Raw genomic sequence first — 9,372 nt, 5'->3', positions numbered from 1 at the left:
CTTTGATCCATGTTGGGATTACCTCCCTTTGGGCTTGGACTGGCCCTTTGGGTTCTCGGGCCCAAGCTCCCATTGCACCCTCATGGGCTCTGGGCCTATGGTCTCTCGGTCTTTGCTGTCAGGCACTCAGTCCTCTGGCACTCAACGGTCCTCCTTCCAAAACATTTGGGTTTCTGCCCCATGTAGTCCACCAGGTCCCTGGCCCTAGGAGGTCTCTGTGCTGGGTGCCCCTATAGCTCCCCTGTTGCCTCCAGTCCTCCCCTTATATCTGCACTTGGTCCTCCAGTATAAACATAAATCAAAACATGTGTGGCCACTCCAAACACAAAGTTCCCTCTTGCAGTTAATCTCACCCCATGGTAGTTCCCACACCAAGGTACCTGTCTCTTGCAGTTCAACTGTAGGGTTTCTTCCACCCTTCTATGGGACAGAGCCCTCCCTCTGCAAGTAGCCTGGACTGACTTCCCCTTGGAGCTCTGCCTCCTGCAGCTCCCATGGCCAAACTGCCTCTTCTAGGCAAGGCCCTGGGCTTAAGAGCCTCTCCTTGGGTCAGCGAGCCTTCCACTGCTGCCCCAGGCCTGCCAATCACTGCTTACTGCACCTGGAGCAGGCAACCATTTTTTAAGACCCCCTTTGCCAGTAAAGACAGGACTTAATTAGCAGTTTCACAGATTTCATGGAAACTGCAAAATCCAGGACTGTCTGAAAAATCTGTGAAATCCACAAAATCAACAAAAAGAAAAACTTAAAAATAAAATGCTAATTTCCCTAGTGGGAGCCAGCAGTCCTCACTGCAGGAAGGGAAAGGTGCCAGCTGGTGGGACAGCACAAAGGGCAGCAGAAAAGTTAGCCATCACTCCCTTGTCCCTCCTCCCCTGGGGCCTCCCTGCCAATCAGCATTGAGGGGCAGGGCTGCCCTGAAATAACCACAGATTTAGAACTTTACCTTGCAATCAACCCATGAGGATTGGTAAGTTCCCCACATTTAAGGTAAACCCCTACTGTCTGTTCAGGGGGCTGAAGGTAGCCAGCAGGTCCTGGGCTCCCTCGCCCTCTCAGTAACAGGGCAGCAGCCCCATTGCAGTAAAAAAAATATGTTCAGCTCCAGGGATGCAAATTATAACAAACCTATTTAATTTTTTTTAAGGAAAAAACATTAGAAGCCACTTTCTGGAATGCTAAAAAGTAAAACCAGCTGGAGGTGAAAAAGAAAGAATAAATGAATGTGGGACTCTCAGTGATGAAACTGAAGCACAGCACTGGCATGGAAAGGCTGCCAGCTGGTGGAGATAAAACTGAGGCAAGGTGGAAGGGGAGGTACTAATGATATTCAATGGAAACATCTGGAAGAACTAGCCAGACCTGTGCTGCTTTGGTGGCTTGTTATACCATGGCTATATCATTGCTACCACAAAGACAGGCTTCATTCACAAAGTACCCTTCAGTTGCTCATCATCCGTAGACTCCTAGCTCTGAGGTCCTGTGGGCAGATATTGCCAAACTCACTGGAAATCTTTCTTTAGTTACCAGAGCCTCAGAACCAGGTGGGAAGCCTATCATCACCAAAAACTACTGATCCTGAATTGAAACCAGGACGGATGTGTACGTGCTCAATAACAAAGGAAAGTTACAAAGGAGTATATGGCCCAAGCCATTATGCCTGATGTATAGGGACCTATTTAAGTTGCCATTTCATGGATTTTGGGGAAACTGTAAAATCTGCAATTGTCCACAAAATCAACTTTAAAAAACACTTAATAAAAATAAAATGCTGGCTCCCCAGTCCTTGCTGCCTCACAGCCTGCCCAGGAAGGGAAGGCACCAGCTGGTGGGGTGGCATGAAGGGCAGCCAGCAGCCAAGATGCCAGCCACTCCCTTGTCCCTCCTTCCCCTTGAGGCCTCTCTGCCAATTAGCAGCCAAAGATGGGGCTGTGTGAAGGGCAGCCAACAGACAAGATGGCAGCTGCCCCGTCATCCCTCCTTCCCCCCAGGGTCTTTCCACCAATCAGTGGCAAGAGGTGGGGTCACTGGGAAATGCTTGCAAAAATGGCTCTTCGTACCAGGACCAAGCCGTGATAATTGGTCTCACCGTGAGTTAAGTACACCCCTACTCACATATGTCCTACTGGAGAGGTATCCAAAGCATTACCACCATCACAGTGGCTGTCACAATAGGCACTAACTGACCTCTTTGATGCGTCCATAGAGACTGGTTCGTCCTCTCACTTGGGTGTCATGATGTCATGATTCAAGTTTCTATCTTGAGGATTAAAGAGAGAACTTCAGGTCCCAGGGCTGGCCAAATGTACTGGAGCAAGAGTACTAAAAGTGGTATGCACACAATTTCCCAAACTCTTGGAAGAGCTGGTGTTCTAGGGCCTTGTTCTTTTATTGGCAAATGACAAGCTCTATTTCCAAAGAGAGGTCCAGGATGTATTTTTAATTATTATTATTTATTGAAACACCTTTACTTACCACGTCTCCTTCTCTGGGTACGTGCCCTCAGTGGCCAGGTGCTCTGAAGCTGAGCCATGTGGAGATCTGGAAGGTATTTTACTATACAATGCAAAATCCCTTCTCCATCCCCAGTGCTCTCCAGAATGATCCATTCAAGCTTGTGCACAAAACAACCTTTCAGTATTTTGCAGATTTCCCAGTGACATGATATTTGCCTTTTCAGATGGTTTTTATTCAGGTCTGTGTTGTGTTTGAAATACGGCAGATTTGAATTCTCCTGCACTCTTGTTAATGTCAACCCCAAGTAAAGAGAGGGTCACCAGCTGGAAGGAGCAGTTCTTCCAGCTCCCATTACAAACTGACTTATTAAGCAGCTACTGCTAGGCCTGCCAAAAATACTGTAGAATCAGGCTGTGTTTGAGACTTTTGCCTTTTGGGAGAGGTGCCTTTATGGAAAATGTGTGTGACCCATTCATCTGTTAGACTGAAGCATAACGGAAAAGCAATTGCCAGTTTGAGTGCGACACTTCAGTCATGATATGGGCCTAACAATTAGGGGGAAACCAGAGAAATTCCCTTTCGTTAATCAACTTCTTCCCTGGCTCTGACACACTATTTCTCTTTTTGAGTCTTTTCTTGTTGTTTCTAACTGTACATTTGTTGGCAGGTAGCATACAGACACCTCTGTTGACTTCAGTGGCCGTAATCCTTATGTTTCTGTACCACAGCAGCAGCATGTCTTGCCTGGGACTCTACCTACTAGCGTTCCCCACCCTCCCACACACACACTCCAGCTAGCACATGTCAAGCTTGGAGATGCACCATCAAGGCCAGTGCAGGGTTGTCCGCAGTGGCTTCTCTCAGGCATTCCAGAGACCAGTTTCTCAAGAGGAGCTGCTGGGGATGTCCCACAGTGGCTTGACTGGCCTGTTTCTGGGGTTGGAGTGTGCAAGCTGAAATGTGTGGACAGGGCATGCTCCATAGCATTCTGGGGGGAAATGCTGCTGCCATAGTGTAGACCTAACCAGGAGTCACCATCATGGTGTTTATCATGTCTCTGTACCATGGGATCTTATTTTGATCACAACAATTGCGCCTCCTGCCATGCCACATGTGCTTGGTAGGAGGTGTGATTTAGGGCACAGACAGAAGTAACAATTTTCTGGGAGCAGGGCTGCGGTTGGGGGTGGGGTGGGGCAGCTGTGGCTTGAGAGTGAGGGGCACGGGCATATCAATTTCTCCCTTGACAATCATATTCCTGCCCCCCCTATCCCCCAACAGGTGTCCTCTTTTTTGAAACTGGAAATATAGTAACCCTAGTTTATAGCCATGGCCAAACACAAGTACACAGCTGCAGACCGCTTCAAAAATGGCCACTCTGGTGAAAATCTGAACCCTCATTTCATGAATGGCCAGATGAAGAAGTTTCAAAACAGAGTGCCTTCTGTAACTTGTGTCTGTGCTGCCTACCAGCCTCAAGCTGTTTTCAGAATGGGAGGCGGAAAGGGAGAAGAGGCAGTTTGGTCTGGAGGTTTTTCTGCCCCCACTGGAGGGTCTGGCAGGTGTATTGGAGCCCCCCAAGGTGGGGGTGGGGCTCCAATTCACCCGCCACCCTTCAGTGCTGGCTAGGGAACTCCTAGAATGAGCTCTCTCCCTCCCTTTCTCCTCTCCTATTCTGAAAACTTCGTAGCCTGGCAGGGAGGAGGGGCTGTCGCTAGGGGAATCGGCAGCTAGGTTCCCCTCCCCCTGGAACCAACAGTGAACTTCTGTTTGTTCCAGGAGATTGTTTTAACTCAGAACGGGTCCTGCAAAGTGTTCTCAGATACAGCTAGGAGCTGTAGTTCTGTCTGCACCCTTTGGGATCAGGGGTCAAATCTCAACCAAGCCCTTTCTACTTGTCAGTGCAAGAGGAGCCCAAGATCGTGATCCTGGACTTCCCTTGCACCAGGAAGTTGAGAGCCAGGTGCCCACAGGTCTGGCCCAGTGCTGATCATCAGTTGATTGTTGTCTCCAGCCCTAGGGCTGACAATTACTTGATTGTTGGCTCTTGCCCTGCCACACATTCGATTTAAGATGTCATACAAACCAGCCATAAAAACATTTTCCATTATGGGCACAGACAGATGTGCAGCTCCCTGCTGTAACTGAGAGTGCTTTTCAGGAAGCGTTCAGAGTTACAGTGATGCCCCAGACCAAACAGAAGCTCACGGTTGGTTCCGGGGAGAGAGGAATCTTGCTGCTAGAATGCAATGAAGGTTCAGATTTTTATCTGACTGGCCATTTTTTAAGCTGTCTGCAGCTATGCACTTGTGTTTGGTCATGGCTACAGGCCACTTTCTATGGCCAGATCAGATGAAAATTGTCACTTCTGTCTGAGCCCTATATGTAGAAGTTTTTTATGGCTAGTTTGCCATTTTATGGTGCCTTAAATTGGGTGCACATGTAGTTCCCTTGCTATTTATGCTGCGATTAACATGTTAATTGCAGCATAAATGTAAGGTGTAGAGGGGGCCATAAACTTCCAATCCCTCCCAATCCATCAGGAAATTTGCCAGTAAGTAACTAAGCAGGTACCTGAGGAAGAACAGGACTTTTCTCTCAGGTGTCATATTAAGCTAACTTGACAACTTTCCAACCCAAGGGGGCACAGGGAAGAATGTAGCTTTGATAGTAAAGCAGTGCTGAATAGGGTCTGACGTGGTGACTTGTGGCCAGGCAGATAATTTACCATGGATTGCTTTGGGAAATGCCTCCTGAGAGCAACAACAACACTGCAGAAAAAATGTCCAAGTTCTAAAGATGGTAATTGTGAAGCTGCAGACACATGACATGGAGTAATTGATAATAGCTTTATTCCATAGTAAATTTATTCCATAGTAAAGGAGTAGACACATGGCTAGCTCTCCCACCCAGCTGCCTGCAGTTGGCACTGTTACTGTGCTTGGCCACAGAGCCAAACGTGATGAATTCCTTTTCTTTTTAACAGAAGTCTCGTGCCATGTGGTTCATCTCACTGCTGCCACACACTCAAGCTTCCTGTCATCACCTCTTAGGCCCTGGACCATTCTCCTCTAGCCTGGATCTTTGAGTTCATCTCTTCCCCCGCTGCCCTCTGTGCTCCCTCATTTATGCCAACATCAGAACCCTCTTCATCTCAGCTTTCTGCTTGGTGCCTCTGCAGGCTGCCGCTTCCCCAAGGAATCCCTCAGCTCCCCATCTCACAGCTGAGTCTCTCTCAAACTCCTTCTGTGAGGCTCCCAAGAAATGAACCAGATCACACGACTCCTCCCACAGCATGGGGAACTGGTGCCTCCTGAGTCTGGGGGGGGGCACCAGATCACTGATGGGGGGAGGGGTCCCCCTAGCAGCTGATTGCCGAGCCAGTGGTGAAATGGAAATGCACTTCCAGTTTCACAGCTGGCTCTTCCAGGGGGTGCACATGCACCCACGTACAGCCCCTACACATCGCCAATGTCCCCCGGTCCTTCCCATCATGTTCCATCAGCTTCAGCTTGGCCTTTCCAGTGTTTAAGCAACCCGTGGCAGAGACTGTTTCCAGGTTGTGACTTGCTTGGTCTCAAGTGTTGGCACTTTGAAAAAAACTGTTGCTGAGGACCTGGCAAAGAATAAGAGGTAGCTGCAGGGATTGCAGTGGGTCTATGCTGCTTTACACCAGCTGAAGATGGTCTGGTATCTGACTCCAGCTAGGAGCACTCCGGTCTCTTCCTGTCACTCTCTGCCTGCCTTGCCTCTTGTGACTTCAGGCTCCCCAGCCTTGATGCCTCCTTGGCTGAACTTCAGTCATTTCAACCCCTCAGGACTAAATGTCAACTGTGCCCCTGCTGGAGCCCTGCTCTCTGCCCAGGATTTTCAGCTTCCCCAGGAACTCATTTGAATGATTCAGAATTTCCTTTATAGCACAATGTTCTCCAGTTGAGCTCTATGCACACGAGCAGGGGGAAGGGTGGCAGTCACACCTCTCACCTCCTTCCTTCTCCCATTATATTCCACTGTGCCTGTCTGTTCACAATAGGTGCGTGAAGAATGGTTCTTCCCTCCACAGGGGACGGGTTGGCATCCATAATTGAAAAAAGAGAAAACAGCTCAGCCCTCTCTGAGCAGCACACAAAGGCTTGGCTTCATGGAATTTGCAGAAAGAAAAGTTTTCACCTTCTTTAATGATCTACGGTTCTGTAAGCAACACTTGGGGAGTTTGTGCTTACTTTGGTCGGGATCCAAGGCACAGTCCAAGCCTGGGCATAGTAACTAACTGTTGAAAGTGAGAATTAGCAGCAGCCAATTCCATTTTCAGGCTATTCAACCCCTAGAAAGCTTGAAGCAGCTGCCTTTTTTGAGGCCTGAAATTGAAGAGTGCTGGCTGCAGTGCCACAGTGGGCTCAGACAGCTCCAGACCCTTGACACTAGCGTCATGCTTCGCCCTGTTTCAGACTGACACCCATATCTGGCACTGACCGTGGAATCCCTGCATCAATAAAGAACGCTGTGGCCCCAAAACGCCTCTGCAGAAGTCTTTTATGGGCACACATTGGTACCTTTCATCACCAGCCAGGAAAGAGAGAGGCTGAGCTTGTCCCAAATCATTTTAAATACGTAAAAGCTCTGAATGACAGAAGCTGAGGTCATTTTTGGCATAAGAACCCAGTTTTTTTCAAATGTCTTAAGGTCTGTTTTAATATCTGCAGAGCAAATTCCTGAGCTGGGTGGGGAGGAGTCATTCTGGACAAATCATTTCTTAATCAGAAATTTTTATTCTGACAGAGTGGAGTTAAATAGCTTTCTCCCTCCAGCCAGAGCAAGCAGTGCATAGGACACATGTTCTGTCAGATAGAACTATGAGCAAAACAGGAGTGTGGATTTTAACAGGCTGTTGAAGCTCCTCCAAAATGTATGGGTGCTTCTGGGTCAAAACAGAGCTTGGGATGTTTGGGGCAGCTTCTAAGTCAATTTTCTTCTATGAAGTTTCCTGACTGACAGCCCAGTGTCTTTTCTGTCTCTGACAGGGAAATGTGGCATGGGTGTCTCTACAGGGCAGACTGCTCCAGCAATGTCCTCCACTGAGACCTGATTCCAGCTCAGTTGCAATGTTTGATGTGGGTTCCACATCAAACCCACATCAGTTCCAGCTGATTCCAGCTCAGTTGCAATGTTTGATGTGGGTAAAATTTTCCAATGCGCTTTTGTAATTTAGGGGCCTAAACCAACAGGAGTCAGGGTTTGTCTCCAGTGCTGTCAAAAGTGTGGCACAGGAGCAGAGGGCTCACACAGGGCCTGAAAACTTCTTAGGGGCCCTGAGTGAGACTGCTTTGGGCTCTGTGCTCCTGTGGACAGACTGCCAGCACTCCTGAGCTCAGTGTTTTAAAGCCATCCCAGGTACATCTACATAAGTTGCAGTTCCAACTCAGAGTGCACCACAGACCTACCGTTCAACTTCTAACTAACTTTGGGAGGGCGCAGCTTTGGGAAATTGTACTTTTTTTCTGAACTATGCTGATGGGAGTCTTAATTATTGCCAACTGGTGAGGGGGGGCATATTTTAATATGGCCACTAGTCCATTGGAATGTGGCCTGAGTTCACCCAACTTACAAACCAGGGAGGGCTTGTCTATACCACAGGAGGTCATGGCATCAAGGGGCCTGAGAATGCCCTGCCCACAGCTCAGCTACCCGTGCTCAAAAGTGTGCTTCAAACACAGAAGTTCTGCAGTGACGGGGCTCTGGGCCCATCTCAGTCCCAGGCTTGCTTACTTACAGGACCAAGGGCTTACTAGTAGGCATAGAGGGATTTAGCCAGAGCAGCCTCACCAATGACTTTGCAGTTCAGGAATGTGTCTGTAGATGCAGGCAAACACTGTAGTCCTGCAACCTGCCAGTACAGAAATGAAGACATACCCTGAGTAGCCATCAACTTGCAGTGACTTTGACTGGCTTCAGCGTTGTGATCTATGAATGCTTCACAAGCCTATGCCACTTCTCAGGCCATCCAGTTCCCCTTCTGGTGCATTGACTGTGCTCATGAGCATGTTCATTCAATTCAAGGCAACATATCTGATTGTTTTAGGGTCCATCCTGAAAAGTATAGCTTGGGAAATCCGTAACAGGACACAGCTTATTACAAAAGGGGGCCTTCAGGGTGAGATTTAAACTGAGGAATTGGCTTTCAGGGCAACACAATGCCAAATCAAGTGTCAGAACAAGGTACAGAAGGGAGGCAAGGCTGGAGGAATCAAGGGCATTGCTTGAAGTGTAAGTGGGGTCTGATGCCAGGGTAGACTCAGTCCAAGATGTTCTGGGAACAGGAAGTTGGTTATGATGTCGCAGGATGAATAGGGGGTGCGGGTAGGGTCCCCTTTCCAGGAGGAAGAACACAGCCTAGCTATAGCATTCTGGGCTTCCTGAAGTTTGCAGGGGGGAATGAAAAGCATAAAAGAGAAGATTAGAACCACCCAGCTGGAAGTGGTTAACTCTTGGGTAGAGTTTAGTAGAGGCAGGTTCAAGGGAACGGTGAGTTTTGCCAATGTTCTGCAGGTGGCGAGAGACGACTGAGATATGGGAGATGGAGAAGGGAAGATGTGACAGGGCACTGTGGGTGCCGGCCACTTTAAGGGCCTGGAGCTGACAGCTGCCAGGTGTCTGATGATGGCAGCCATTTTGAACCTAGGGCTGCCCATATAAAAAGGGCAGTTTTGGTGCTGGAGGGCTGCTGGTATCACTTGGAGGTAAGGGCATGAGTTGTAGGGGATGGTCTGGAGGCTCCTGGTCCTGGGCATGACCTAAAACTGCACCCTGCCCAGAGTGGGTGGCCTGGTGGGGCTCCCAGTGGCGCACGAGCCCCCAGGAAATACCAGGCCAGTTACTACCCTGGTGAAAGGCAAGTTGGGGTGCCTTAACCCCAGC

The sequence above is a fragment of the Gavialis gangeticus genome, unplaced genomic scaffold, assembly GCF_001723915.1.
Source record: "Gavialis gangeticus isolate Ggan-Ray unplaced genomic scaffold, GavGan_comp1, whole genome shotgun sequence".
Lineage (NCBI taxonomy): Eukaryota > Metazoa > Chordata > Crocodylia > Gavialidae > Gavialis > Gavialis gangeticus.
This window is presented reverse-complemented; position numbering follows the sequence as displayed.